Source organism: Bacillus rossius, chromosome 1 (genome assembly GCF_032445375.1).
Source record: "Bacillus rossius redtenbacheri isolate Brsri chromosome 1, Brsri_v3, whole genome shotgun sequence".
NCBI classification, from domain to species: Eukaryota; Metazoa; Arthropoda; class Insecta; order Phasmatodea; family Bacillidae; genus Bacillus; species Bacillus rossius.
The window spans coordinates 340,557,738-340,573,037 of record NC_086330.1 but is presented as its reverse complement, the minus strand read 5'-3'; the positions used below and the strand labels follow the sequence as shown (position 1 = coordinate 340,573,037).

At 39.8% G+C, this 15,300-nt stretch overlaps 1 protein-coding gene across 12 annotated transcripts in view; it reads right to left on the bottom strand.

Annotated features, from left to right (window-relative positions):
• Positions 1–15,300, bottom strand: part of LOC134528123 (calcium/calmodulin-dependent protein kinase type II alpha chain) — a 349,589-nt gene that overhangs the window by 111,797 nt on the left and 222,492 nt on the right. The gene's annotated exons all lie outside the window — the stretch shown is intronic.

The following is a 15,300-nucleotide window of genomic DNA, read 5'->3' as shown; positions in this document are numbered from 1 at the left end:
AGACGAAACATAAGACGCAAAAGAACCACCGTGGAAGATATACAGGAAAAGCCCTCACATAATAGCGGTGACAAAAAGTAACCAAAATGTCGTGTGACACTGAGACTTAAGGCCACAGACATGCCGGTGGAAGCGGCAGCCGGTGAACGAAGACAAACTGTAACTATTGCCACGTCGATTTAAGTTGAGTGGTTCCGGGTATTGGAGAAACTGTTTCAGACACTAGACGGCTGACGCACACTAGACGGCCCGGCGATCGCAACCGCGGTACGACCTTTTCAATGCCAGGGATACTTGTTCAGGTACTAAGAACAAGAAAATGAAGCACCGGGACGTTAGCGGGGACTACACCTCGCCATCTTGCAATTTCGAATATTTATATACCGCTTGCAATAAAGCTACAGTGCTAAATGTTTTTTCGGCTTAACACGGCATAAGTATGACTTAGCTTTTGGCTGCTTGCTGAAGCCAACACTTGCGAACTGGTGTGGTTATCATGACAGTTGTGGTCACCCGGGTGAAATAATAAGTTCTTTCATCGCGGTGCTTGCAGGCTAGAGCCGGTTAGCAAATATGTGGTTTCAACAAGCTATAGAAGGTCTGGGAAACCTTGACATGCCAAAACTGGGATGAATAGTAAAATCAGAATTAAAGCAAAAATATGGAAAAATTCAAGATGAAGAGGCCTTAAGAGGCCACTCCAGTGTTTCAGGGGGACTACGCAACCCGCGTTAACCTCATAAGATTCAATGCTATTTTCATTTTGCTTATAACTTATTAACTAATATAGATTTCGAAATGATGCTTGCTTGATATGTAAGACAACGATGCTCTTATCAAAGCCCCTTTCTTCAAAAACGTGCATAAATTATGGTTCAAACCTAGACAATACACTTATGCATATTAGTAGAGATTAGAATAAAACGATAATTTATGCACGTTTTCGAAGAAAGGGGCTTTGATAAGAGCATCTTTGTCTTACATATCAAGCAAGCATCCTTTCGAAATCTATATTAGTTAATTAGTTATAAGCAAAATGAAAATAGCATTGAATCTTATGAGGTTAACGCGGGTTGCGTAGTGCCCCTGAAACACTGGAGTGGCCTCTTAAGGGCGACGCTAGCTCACGCATTCCTACACCTCTTCGCCTCTACCCGCCAGGCACCGAGCTGTCGCGTGGTCTTCGCGTCGGTAACGCGTCTCTATGGGACTTAAAGAGGAGATCTTGAATTTTATGTTGGGATATTAAAAGTACAAGGCTTGTGCACGTACCTGTCATACCGTGGACCCAAATTTTCCATGTCTAAAAGCGTTCGTGTAAAAACCCGTTTCGGCCTTTTTCACTGTCCACGTAAATACACGCTGAAACTAGGCCATAAAACGAAGCAAATGTAACAACGTTTAAACGTTATTCATAATCAGACCCGCATATCTTGACCGGTTTGTAAATAGCGCACATAGTTAGGAGTGCGACGATAAGTACGACGCTCGCTGGGTACTTCTAGCGCGGTATCGCCTCTAAGCGCAGCACGGCCGAGGACCTGGCGCGGAATCTTCTCGTCGGTCACAGGGCAACTGTGATATTTAAGTAGTAAATATGTAACATTATATGGCGGAGCAATGAATATAAAGGTGTAACACAAGTCTAGACAGGATGTTTTTCAAGTCTAAAAAAAATATCTAATAAAAAAAACACGCGTATAATCACCCTTGCAAAAATACAGTTTAGAAAGGAAATACGGAAACAGAACTACTCATCCACCAAAAGCGTATTCTTAAACGCTTCTCGTAAACAGATATCACTCGGATGTCTTGATCAGGTTTCAAATCGCGTGGTTTCTTCCGAAGCTATGCACACGGCAAGTGTGCTCAGGCAGGCGGTGGACCACTTTTGGGCTTTCGCGCTGTTCGGCGGCCATAGAGGCTGCATCACCACGGTCCTCCTCACCGCAGAAGTCGCCCGCAGCTCATGGAAACTCCACTTGACGAGCCAAGTTCACGATCGACAGCATAAAGGTGTCAAAGGTTTACCACTGTACCTACTCTTTCGATGCTAATGCGCAATCAGTAGAGACCTGTTATCTTTAAAAGATTTGTGCAATGGGAGTGCATGACTTGATGTAAGTTTTTGGACATACGCCATTGCTAAGAGGTCGCACCTGTGTTTCCGTACCATGTGCGTCTCTGCCTGAGGACGGGAGCAGATACTCTTAGCAATGGCGTATGTCCAAAAACTTACATCAAGTCAGTAGAGACCTGTAAATTTCGCGATTTCAAATCCCTAAAGGATAGACTCCATGATCCTCTACGCACTCGTGCAAATTACATCTGCTGATCGGTTACCGACTCGTAACACCTGTTGACTGGAATGATCGTGATTCGCTAATTCTGCTGTTAAAGATTTTTCATTGGCCCAGAGTCCTTCAGATGAACTGTGGCCCAATCACTGAAGCAAAATAATGTCAAATGTATTTGGACTCAATCCTATCGCGAAATGAATCCGTGAATTTTACAGGTCTCTAGCAATCAGTTGTTAGCACGCAAACAACGATCACACCCTCAACCATAGTATATATTTATTTTTCTTCAGGCTTAATGTTTCGTACACATTAAAGTTTCAGCAGACACATTAACATACATCACGGAACAAGGATGTTGGTGAAGCCTGTAGCAAGGAGCCATTCCACCACTTGCCTGGAGTCTTTCCGGGGAAACAATGGAAAACCAAAATCAGGATGGCCGAACTACAATTCGAAGCTGGGTCCTCTGGGAACTACTGTACCCGCTCGCTACACAGAAATGCGCGGAATGTGTTAGAAGCCAAAAGTTTCTCATTAAGTCTCGGTTCACACGCCATGTTAATATTTTCTCCCGCTCAATTGTTTCGTCGTTGCTTCTTTTAAGGGCTATTACTAAAATTTTAACTCCGTACCTCCCTTACATTTGTTGTTCTGCCACAAATAATTTCAATCAAAAATTCACTTAGTGTAATATCTGGGGTGTAAAAAGGAGCACAAGTCTGCGTATTTTAATCACTTGCACGACTTTTATACCCACTATATTAAACTAAGTGAATATTTATTAAAAAAATATTTGTGGCAGAACAAATGTAAGGGATGTAGGAGTTAAAAAATGACAAAATCAATATGGCCTGTGAGACCTAGCCAGAAAATCAAAAATCGTGCGACCCTATTGAGATAAAATTAATATTTGTGTATATTTCTAACAAGTACCTATAGCCATCTCTATAAACTTGTTAAAAAAAACTGTTTTTAATTGTAATTTCACGAGAATCAAAATGTATTTAGACATTTATGCCGATATTCCAAGACACAAAAATAAGGGTTTAGGTGTTGAATTTGCTACACTTGTACCCTAACCGCATTCCTAGTGCACGACAGGACACGGACAGGGAACGGATTTTGGTGTCCTATCCGTTGCCGATCTGTTGTCCAAATTACGCGCATGCGCAGAGCTTACTTTTTCGTTTATTTCGTCCAGAGGGCCATTAACTCTAATTATAGTCACGTTTGTGATCATCAGGGAATGTACCAAGCGTGTTGATGTGCCAAATGAAATTTTGATAGCGAAACTATCCTGGAATACATTTTGTACATTTTAATCGTCATAACAAGAAATAATCGCAACTTAAAATTTCTTGAGAAAGGCGGTTCTATTTTTGTTGCGATGGTGCTACTATCTCTACTACTTTTGCCGTAACAATTGTATCAATGGTTAAGAAACTTAAGCTAGAATGCGTTGAAACCAGTTTCTGGCCTCGCGCAGGGCACTGTTTATTAAAACGGTTGTTGATTTGTTTCCTTACTGAGATTCGGTTTGGACACGTTCTGGAATACGGCAACGCGAGTTAGGTTACAGTTGCGTCCCAACAGGGTAGTGCTTATTCGCTACCTTACCCAAACGTATTGGAACACCAAGGGTCAAAAGTATGAACCTGCTTTTTAGCAGGGTTTTCGGGAAAATATCTGCTCGCTCATTAGACGGCAGGAAGGTATGCCTGCGCTGGCGATTGTCCCCTTCAAATTGGCGGCCGTCTGCAAGAGGATTCATTGCCTTATTTGGCAGGGCTATTCAGGACGCGTTTTCTTCCCCCACACCATTGTTGTGCTGACAGCAGACGTGTACCCAAAAGAAACCCAGCCAACCACGAAACACAGACAATGCTACAAAGCTTTAACACACAGCTTGTCTGCAAATCATTATGCGAAAAATACATGGCTCTATTTATAGGGACTAGAAAAATTCGCAGTTTCGATGACCTTCAGGTAAGACTACACAGTCCTCTCTTTACTCGGGCCAATAACGCCATTTCATTGGCTTCTGACTTGAGAGTTGTCTATAGGCCAATAGTTCGCCTGCGATTCGATGTTTCTTTGGTTGAGGGTTTCTTATTGGCCCAGAGTCGACCAGGTAAACAGTGAGCCAATAGCTAAAAAAAAACTTAAAGGTGTAATGTATTTAAATTTCAGTATATCGCGAAATGAGTCCGTGAATTTTTCCGGTCTCTACATATATACAACACGTTATTTCCACGTGATAAAATTAAACAGAGAACGCGAGACAAAGCGAGGAGGCTTGTCGAGCTAGCAATCAGGATATCTATTTTAAAACAGCAACTGTAACAAAAACAACTGGAAGCAAAGATGGCGGAGTGCAAACAGACTTGCGCACGCAGCTGCGACCAGCGAAGGGAGCACCGCGCGGCGCGCGACTGCAGTTTCTGACAAAACACTCCCGAAATACCCGAGTCTTTGGCGTAGAACAAGGAGGGAGACATACAAGTACGACTCTCACAGTGGAAACTGAAAACCAAGTTTTGCCACGACACGTGTCGCTATCTGTTGGGTGGGTCCATAACCAATAGCTAGAGACCTGTAAAATTCGCGATTTCAAATCCCTAAAGGATAGACTCCATGATCCTCTATGCACTCGTGCAAATTACATCTGCTGATCGGTTACCGACTCGTAACACCTGTTGAGTGGAATGATAGTGATTCGCTAATTCTGCTGTTAAAGATTTTTAATTGGCCCAGAGCCCTTCAGATAAACTGTGGCCCAATCACTGAAGCAAAATAATGTCAAAAGTATTTGGACTCTATCCTATCGCGAAATGAATCCGCGAATTTTACAGGTCTATACTAATAGCAAAAGAAAAACTCGAGCGTGAGGTAATGATAATGTAGCCTAACTACTTGACGACTTATCACTTAATAGAAGACAATTGCTGTGCAAAAAACACGTAACACTGGTCTGTAAAAAAAAAAAAAAGCATTTTCTATATAAATGAGTAGAAGATGCAGTACTTATGGTATGCCAAACCACAAAATATGTGGCTACCAAAAAAAGAGAACTAATATTTCAATGGTTTGTTTGCCTGATAATAGCTGATGCATCCCTTCTCATAATCAACGAAGCTATGTTAGTAATATATTATGAAAGCTACTATATAGCGGATGGGCCCGAAACTTCTTCAAAAAAAAATTCTCAGTCTCGGCAATTAGAGTTTCTCTCCCGTGGTCCTCGGCTCGCAACAGTCATGAGGAACTTCTCTTATCTTCTGGAACTTTGACATACATACATACATGCATACTGCGGCCCGAGGGTTTTGCGAGTGGGCTTATACCTCAGTACATTCGTCCTCTGTAGTGTAAAATTTATATTATAATGACAAACTGAGTTTGTACAGATTCTGAATGTGTGGTCGATGGTGTACCTTCATTATAGTTGACATCCTTAACTGATCTGGTAGACTTTTTTTTCTTCATATTACAATTTGTTACGTCATATTATTATAATTATATTTTATAGTTTTTATTTACATGAAAATTTTTCAAAAATATAATAATACAAATACCAAATACTAAAAATTTAAATTGGGAAGTGATTGAGTTTGGCTGAAAGGGTTAACCGACACGAATAAAAAATGTAAAAAAAACAAAACAAAAACACAATTATCACATACGTTCTAATTACTAGATACAAAGGTAGGATCCAATGGCGGTCGCAGAAGGGGATAGGGGCTATATAACCCCTTCCCCCGAAGTTGGGTTAATTTTTGCAAAATATCAGTTTACTGTAATGACTACACCTATGTTATTTTGGGAGGTGTAGGTGAGATGTTACAGCATCTACAATTTCAACTGTGTGAGATGCCGCGTCGCCTACGGCTAGTACTGTAGGCCCATTATGTCATATTCCCTGAAAAAAAAAAATCCTGCATCCGCCACTGAGCAGTTATTAATCACGCTGGAATACCCTGCACCACGGTTTGTACAGAAAGGGCGGGGGAAAATATTAACGGAACTCGTGAGTGGGAATGTACAGACATGTCAAAAGAACGCGCATCTATCGTCCGTAGTTTTTTCCCCTTTTGAGAAATAGCTACACCGTGGTAAATAACGATCTGACATGCATGCAGTGTGAACCATCAAGTTATAAATCACTAAGCGCTCTAAGGCTATATGCAACCAGTAGGCATAAAACTTTAAAATATTCAAATAATAGCAACTGTTCCTTATTGTTTAGGCTATCCAATTAAATTTTAACGTAAAACTATAAAATAAAGTAAGCAGTTGAATGCGTTAGTGATGCGAATTTGCAGTATAACCAAACTAAATTTGAGTTTAAAAATTTATATAAACTGGATAAGCAATAAGTAAGGACACGATTATATGGTGAATTGCGACAAAACCGAAATAACACCTAAAAACATGTCAATACGCCATATAATGCCAACATTCAAGTTAATACACCACAAAGCACCGAAATTGAATTAAAATCATGAAATTAATGAGTATTTTCAATCAAAACTCACAACTAATTATGCATACGTAATCTTTTAAATAGTAATTTCGATGAAAGTAATTTATTTAGCAGGAAATTTGAATCACATTTTACTTTAAAAAAAAATTAAAAAATACTTATTTTTAATTTTGCTAATTTTTACATTACGACATTAGTACATTTTTAAAACACAAAAATACTTATCTATTTTTTTTTGTGTTTGTTCCGATTAGTTATATAGTTATAAAAGTTCCGAATATTATGAAAATGCATCATGTATCAGACAAAATGACAGTTTTGGAGAAATTAATATCATGGAACATTTAGTGTCATATTTGTTTAGTGTTATATCTTTTTTAATTAATAAATTTCGCAAAAAAAAAATAATAACACCGAAATATCATGCTTTTAAAACGAATTTGACCTGAAAATAAAACTATAAAATGGTTCTCTAGGCGAACAACTACCCAAATCATTTTCCTTAAAAAAAAAAAAAAGTTTTGGTTCTGCTATTACGTTTGTCATCCCCGCTTCAGGATTTTGCGAGGGCGAACGAGACCCCGTCGTGACGGGTATTCCCAACTGCGAGGGACGAAATCCTCAGCAACCGTCATTCCTGCTGTGGATCCCCAAGGGAATGGAAGCGAAGCCTACACCAATCAAGAGCAGGATTACAAGCATCACCGCGCGGCCTCGCGGGAGGCAGTGCAAGGGAAACACAAAGATTGTGGAGCACCGTGCTTTTTTTTTTTCTGTACACGGAAAATAAATATTTATGTAAATTCAGAGATATTTCTAAATATTTTTAGATTTACGTGAAAAAAACACCGCGTCGCTACGAAATCGTGTTCGCAATAATATACTGGGTCCTCAGTCTTAACCGGAAATTTATGCTGTGTGTTGTCCCAGTTCCTCCAATAGTTAACCGTTTCCCTGAATACCTTTCCAGTATTAACTACGCACATAATAAGCACGATACACAAAATAAAGCCAAATTCTTGAATATTCGATCATCATTTTCGTGCTTCGAAAAAAAAAAAATTGTTGAAATATAAAAATTTTGCACCAATTTACGTACGAAATACTCGGTATTGTCTCGAAAAGAAAAGCATTTCAAATATGTAAAAATATAACAATAGCCGTGTTAGTACAAAGTTAGGATGTATTTCTTGTAGTATTACGAACTAACTTATTTCTTGGCAACCTGTTTTCAAAGGAACGATCTACTGCGGCCGGGTCTTCTCACTCCTGCAGGAGTTCAACTTTCAGACCGTTGTGTTCCCGGGTTCGAGTCGCGACTAATGAACATGCGAAATAAGGACGTCATCGCCGTCTTATCCCCCCCCCCCCCTCTCAAAGACCCCGCGCGCTGGTCGACGCGAGAGCCATCTTGCGGCCTCGGCTCGACACCAAGTGCCGCTGAATCAGATGCGAGAACATGAATAATTCACCGCCTAGCGTCCCGCCCTCCCTCCCTCCCACCACAAACAACCACCTCCCCTCCCCTCACTAACCCTGCTCCCTTGCACGACGAGGGGCAAAAAAAAAAAAAAAAAAAAACCGCTATTAATTTCATATTCCGCGTCGACGATGCATAAACTTATTCGCCATTAGAACTTCAATTAAGTATGCGGTGGCAGAGTTTCTTTTTCTTTCATCCTGCGCGATACCAAACAAAGATGAAGAAGTCGCGTGATAAATTTAAAATAACGAAAATGAGAGCTCGTTGTGACTGAAGTACCCGGAGAGAGGGATGATGGTAGGTAAAAAAAAGGGTGAGCGAGTCTTTCAGTAGGTACTCGCCTGAGATGTGTAACATCTAACCTCGGTAACAAGGAAACACATGTTTTAAATACACTGTAATACGAAACTCGGACACGAAATTTAACGTAGAATCCATTAAAATAATACCGAGCGTGATAAATATGCGCAAAATTGTTGTTTTCAACTATATTTCATGAAGCGAATCACACGTAGTTTCCGCGACCGCCGCTAGAATTCGCTGCCGGAGCAGCTACGTTGACTATGGAATCATTCCATTTGCATACGAAATTTTTAAAACTAAATAACTAAACGGCTCCGATAAAAGCGAAAAACACTTGAAAAATACTGAACCCTTGTAAAACCTCATTTTCGAAAAGGAATTTTGTTGAAATACTGTCCATCTTGTTAAAATTTACCAAACAGTTAATACTACAAAGATTCCCTTTGTATTTGTGAACTTTAGTTCGCGCCATCCACTACAGTTTTTAAAATAATATTTTAAGCTTTTTAGTTTTAAGTGTGTGAAACTTTGCAATTAATTTTAATTAAATTTTAGTACCGATTCAGAATCTAATTTAATTCCTAAACCCATACATATTGCAATGAAAATTTATGATTGTGAATTTTAAATGCATACAAATATATTTGTAATGTTTGAAAAAAAAAAACGAAAGACGCTTACAACAGATAATAGTAAGGAGACAAGCCGTGACGGACGCACTAAACGACAGCGCATGTCAAATTCAATGCAATGCCATCTATTGACGAAGATATAAACTAAACTATTATCAGCGCTGTTAGTTCGCTAGTCGCCGTGAGGTTTGCTAAGCGGGAGTGTCTCGCCAAGTAGAAGAATAAGAAGTTGCCAGAGCTTACTGTATGATCATGTGGCGGACATTTCTCCTAGCTCTGTATGCGTGATGTAGGTATAGCCTGCAAGTGCTGCGTTATGCATCCCGCAACACTGTTATGTTCTGCTCGTAGCCTAATGACACGAATCCGGTGGCTTTGCTAAACCAAACCAAACTAATTTGTAACGAACAAACAAACAAACAAACAAACAAACTGAAAATAAAGCGAGATAATGTTGCATATCCAATTCTTAGTCAAATCAAGTATTTAGCTCATGGGTAAGTAAGTTTAAAATCGATTGCAAAATTTGTAACGAAAAGACAAACAGACAGGCAAGAAAGCGAGTTTAAAAAAAAGTTTTAAAAAAGCTGCACGGATTGAATTGAATCAATAAAAATAACTAAACAATATCTCTATATACTTATGAACAAACACCAGCGAGTATGTACTTTAAAGCAGAAAACAGATTATTATTTTATTAATTATGGTTGAAATTCTCGTCAACAATGATATCATGGGAGTCGGTAACCCACAACCACACCGAGCAGGTATTCGAGAAGAGATCGACCATAATCTATACAGAATGTCTGAAAACAACCGAAAAATTTAGCAGCATTTTCATCACTGCAAAATAAGTTGAAAACCTATAATACGACTCATGGTCTAAAGTGCTTTCCAAAGGCTGGCATACGTCTTTTAAGGTGCCGCTGAATAACACACACACACACACACACACACACACATTCATACACATATATATAAATAAATCGGTGTGTACGTGTGTTCCCTATGGACTCGAAAACAGCTGGACCGATTTTGATGACATTTTCAGGCAATCTTCAGTTTAGCCCAGCGGGTGATCCTGTGACGTTTGGTAGCGATCGATTCAACAATTTTTTTTTTTTTTTGCAATTTTGTGTCATATTTTCAATACAAATAAATAAAAAAAATGAGATTTTGCTTTTTTTTTAGATTTTTGAACATTTACAATTAAAAGCGATATTAGGGTCGCTAGTTGTAAATAATAAAGTAGCCAAATAACTCAATTGAAATAATTGGCAGTAACACCTTTATTTTCCCCATATATTTATGACGTGATACTAACCTCAATTATTTCAAAGAAAGAATTTTGCTACAGCCACAAATTTCAAGGTTCTTGTAGAACTTCATTCTGTTCAACATAATTCAGACTATCGATGTTACATCTTAAACACTTTATATATTATTAACAATAAGAATTTTGTTGAGCGCCAACTTGTAAGGACGTATATATCAGTCTTGGGACGCACTTTAGACTTTAAGTCGTATCGACGTTTTCAGCTTATTTTTCGAGACGAACTTGCGGCCAAAGTTTGTCGATCAAATTCAGACTCACTCTGTATAGTGAGGAACCATTCCGGAATTTTCCGAGACGGATTTCGGGAAACCAAATCCAAATGGAGTGAAGTTCCAACGTTTCACCGCTGCACCTATTCGCTCGGTGCACCTCTTAGAGACCTGCAGAATTCGTGTTATCACGTGGCGACAGTCTCGATTGCACAGGTTCCCACTCTCAAACGACCCTTGTCATTGGATCAAGAGTTATATGACAAGCATTGAAGGACTACAGTACCCATACACATTTCAGGACCGTTACGAAATTTGAACAAAATGTTCTTGTCTTTACGCATGTTGTGTAATCTTTGTAATACACTTTTTACACCGTTATCGCCAACAAAATATATTTTTATAAATTCAAATTATTGTAATATGGTAACTAATTCCAAACTCAAGCAATTTTAAAAAGTTTTATCAAAATTAGAACTTTGAAAATATTATTATGTGAAAAAATATGCATAAATAATAAACTCTATATCGTTGTGTCATTTATATGTTTATATAACCTTTGATTTGTATTTTTAAAAATTAAGACGAGAGAAAAAAAATTTCATACAGCTTATTTTAATATATTTTTTTAATAATTAAAAAATAACCTTAAATATGCATAAATGTATGTTTATATCTCTAACAAACTGAACCAGCGAGACAGAGTTTGATGAGCTCTCTTGAGCCTGCAGGAAACTAACGAACACTGAAAACCCCATCTTTCTTTCTTAATTTGTATGAAAAATATACATTTTTACCAAGCTATTTTGGTACATTTAAAGTTGATTTTTTCAGATAATGTTAATTAAAAACTATTTAAAAAAAACTGTATCTAATTTTTTCCCTTCTACGTTTCATTTTCATTATATTAAATAACAAGAGATAATTAAAAATATATAACATTGAGATACCATGATAATTATTGTAGCAAACATTTTTCCTGTATAAACATGTATCGGAATTTGACTTTTTTTAAACTTGTAAATTTGCATAGTTTGCAAACCAACAAACCCATTTTAATAATTGAGGTTTATAAAAATATGTTTGTCGATGGCTACAATGGTAGAAAAAATGTGTTACAAAAGATTGCACCAAATGTTCGAGGAAAGAACTGCAATTGTGCTAATTTCGCATTGGTCCTGAACCATCGACGGGTAAGTAATGTGCGAGCCAACGGCAGACATCTTAGAAACTGCTGACCGCATCAGGTGCGACCCAGAGAGACGGTGGAATGTAGCAGCAGCCGATTAACACAACGGCATCGACTTGACCATGCAGACTTTTGTGGATTGTGACGCCAACGTCGCAGGTCTTTAGTGATAACATTGTGCACGACAATGCTTGTTTGTGCAGCCTTTCCCAAAACTGAAGGGGGAAAAAATACCCCTGCTTCTTCAACAAAGCTTAAAATACATTATTGGACATGTAGCCAGGATTTTGTTAAGGATATGGGTCAGCCAAGAGAGCAAGTCAGTAGGAATGGCCAGAAATGATGGTAAGGGGGGGGGGGGAGAGAGAGAGAGAGAGAGAGAATTTTGCGCGTGAGTTTTAACCTCCACAAGTCATCTCTGGATAGGGTGCTTGTATGTTGTATGCAAATAGCAGAAAACTTTAAAACATACAGAAAGTTTTGCATTAAATACAGTTTTGACGTTCAAGTTATCAGCCCCGTTTCACAGTCACGATTTTGCAAGCGCAAGAGGAACCCCTCAGAGAGGGGCTTCTTAACTCCAAGGGGGGGGGGGGGAGTGTTAGGTATAAACATCAGTATATCATTTATTACGACTAAATTTTTTAAAAATCGAATTATAAATAAAAAAAAGACTGTTACATTAAAAGCTCAGGAAATAATAAGTAGACTTTTATAACTCCAACGTTTACACGTAGAACTTAACGTTATGATTTCGCTTGAGAAAATAAAAATGAAAATTTTATATTTTGAATTTTATTTGATTGTTTTTAATACTTTATGTCAATTTTTCCGTGATTTAGTTAAAACAAGTCATAATACACATATATTAATGTTATTAAACACATGAAACACGCCTGTCAAATTTGTATGAAAGCCATGGTTACAGTAACACGTGTGCAAACCGGTATTAAATATAGACTACTTGGAAAAACAATAGCTTCGGTGTACGAGGCATGTCTGGCATTAATGGGGAGGAAACACATTATTTGAGCCCACAAATGATTACATAATTCCTTCCAAATAATCTATTTGTAACCTTGCGTAGCTAAGTTACTATAATTGTCTTATTCTGTCTTAGCTGGTGTATTTTATTTTATTTTAAATCCTGGAATGAGAGGTTCGGACCGCAAAAGCCACAATCAGCACTCCTTGACTTTTCCCTGACTTCTCCAGGAATTTAAAATCTTTCGCTGACAAAAAACCCCTCACGTAATACAATAATTACACACCCAATCTATTTTTTTTGCTCTAATTCCTAGCATTACCATATTCACAACGTACTTACATATTCTTGGATGTCGCGACAAAACTGTGTACACAGTAAGAAAAAAAAACCTGGGAACACTGTAAAATGGTAAATTGATTTAACATCACACTCGGAGGCACCATTGCAGACAATTCAGTCTCACATGGCGAAAATTCTTAACACTACATCACTGAGCCCAAACATTATTTGCATGGTACAGTCAATAGGTTAGCGATGCACTATGAGCCTCTGTATGGACAGTTCATTAAAATTCATTTGCGTAACACATACTTTCTTGACTATTCTCTGATTTTTACAGAAATTTATCATTCCCTGAATATTCCATGCTGGACACCCTGAACACTGACCAATCACAACGCCCGGAATTGGAAACTTTTTAATTAATGAGCTCCTCATCACTTTGGAGCTCGATCATAAATTATGTCAGAGCAGCACCCAATCCCCAGCCGACGGTCCATCGCAGAGACGACCCGCCCTCAGGGCTACAACTGCCAGCTGTAACTCGGGGCGGATTGGTTGGGGGCAGGGATCATTTATAAAGGCGTATCGCTTTCAGATGGAGTCGTATTGATTCGCGCAGTCAGCTGAGTAGACGTAACGCGCCATCCACGCCGTGCAAAGTTTGACCGGCTGAGAGCGGGGCAGAACCGCCTTCCTGCGCGGCCAATCCAGCGATGATGAAGAGGATTGGAGTGGAAGGAAAGAGGAGGAGAGGGAACCGGGGAGGGGGCAGGACGGAAGGCAGCTCCGCCCCCCGGCCCAACCCCCCTCCCCTCTACGAATTTCCGGAGTCCTCGCATCCTGAAGAGAGGAGAGGTCAAAGTTCAAATGGCGCTCGGCGCTCTGGCAGTCTCCCTTCCCCTTTCCTTCCCCCCCCCCCCCCCACCATGGCCCACGAACCGACCAAGAAACTTCCTTCCGTACGTCGTCATGCAAATTACTCCCTCTTCACGGCAACGTTACAAAGTTAACCGACTCCCGAGTACATAGCCGCCAAGGGTCTTTCCGTGGCGATTATGCGACGCGAAAACATGCATAAAGATAACCGTTAACAATTTGCCAGCCACGCACGTCAGAAAATGAAACGATTTGCAGACACGGATTGGACCTGCACGCAGGGAGGCGGTGCAGTGGTTACGAGCCTGGTCCGAGTCCCGGTTACATCCTGACGTTTCCGTGGATTTCCCGAAGTTGCTCCAGGCAAAAGCTGAGACAGTTCCTTAGCATGGGCCATGGCCTTCAACCAACATAACTGAATTGTGTCGCTGAGTGCGACCGTAACTTAACCGTCTGCTAAACACCCACCCGCACATACACACACATGCATATATATAAAATGTAAGCATGATATGTCCGTGCGTGCCGCTGTAACTCCACAACCCACCCCCGCAGCCCCGCGGGGATTGTACGATATGGTAGCGCTACATACCCCATCCATGAAGAAGGTTTTCGGTTAGGAACTGCAGGGGTTGGGTTCGAAGATGTGGGGGCCAAAAGAGGAGCATTGCAACAATGGAAATATTATGGGAAGTCGGTTAAGCATCTGGGAATCGCGTGCCGAAATGACCGAGACCGGCCAGAATGTTCCTGAATAATGTTCGCAGGCTTATACGGCCATTGTCTGAAGTAGCTTGGCTTCTGGGTTGTAGCCGTGTCCTTGGCAAATAATTCACCGAAGTTTCGGTCGACATTGCAGTCGCCATCATCAGGGAGCTAGTAGGCAACTGCTCCCTGATGATGGTGACTGCAATGTCGACCGAAAAGTCGGTGAATTATTTGCCAAGGACACGGCTACAACCCAGAAGCCAAGCTACTTCAAAGTTCCTGAATGTTATAGAATATTCCAGAAGGTTCTAAAATGATCTAGAATGTTCTAGAATTTTCGAGTGTTCTAGAATGTTCCCGGATGTTCGAGAATGTTGTAGAATGTCCCAGAAGGTTCTGGACCTACCTTCGAAGGGACTTCCGGTTCCGGTTTGATAGGAGCTGGCTGGCTTTGTCCGAGCGAATTGAGGGTAACTCCAGCTGGTAAGTAAACACGTTAATAAATCAGCAA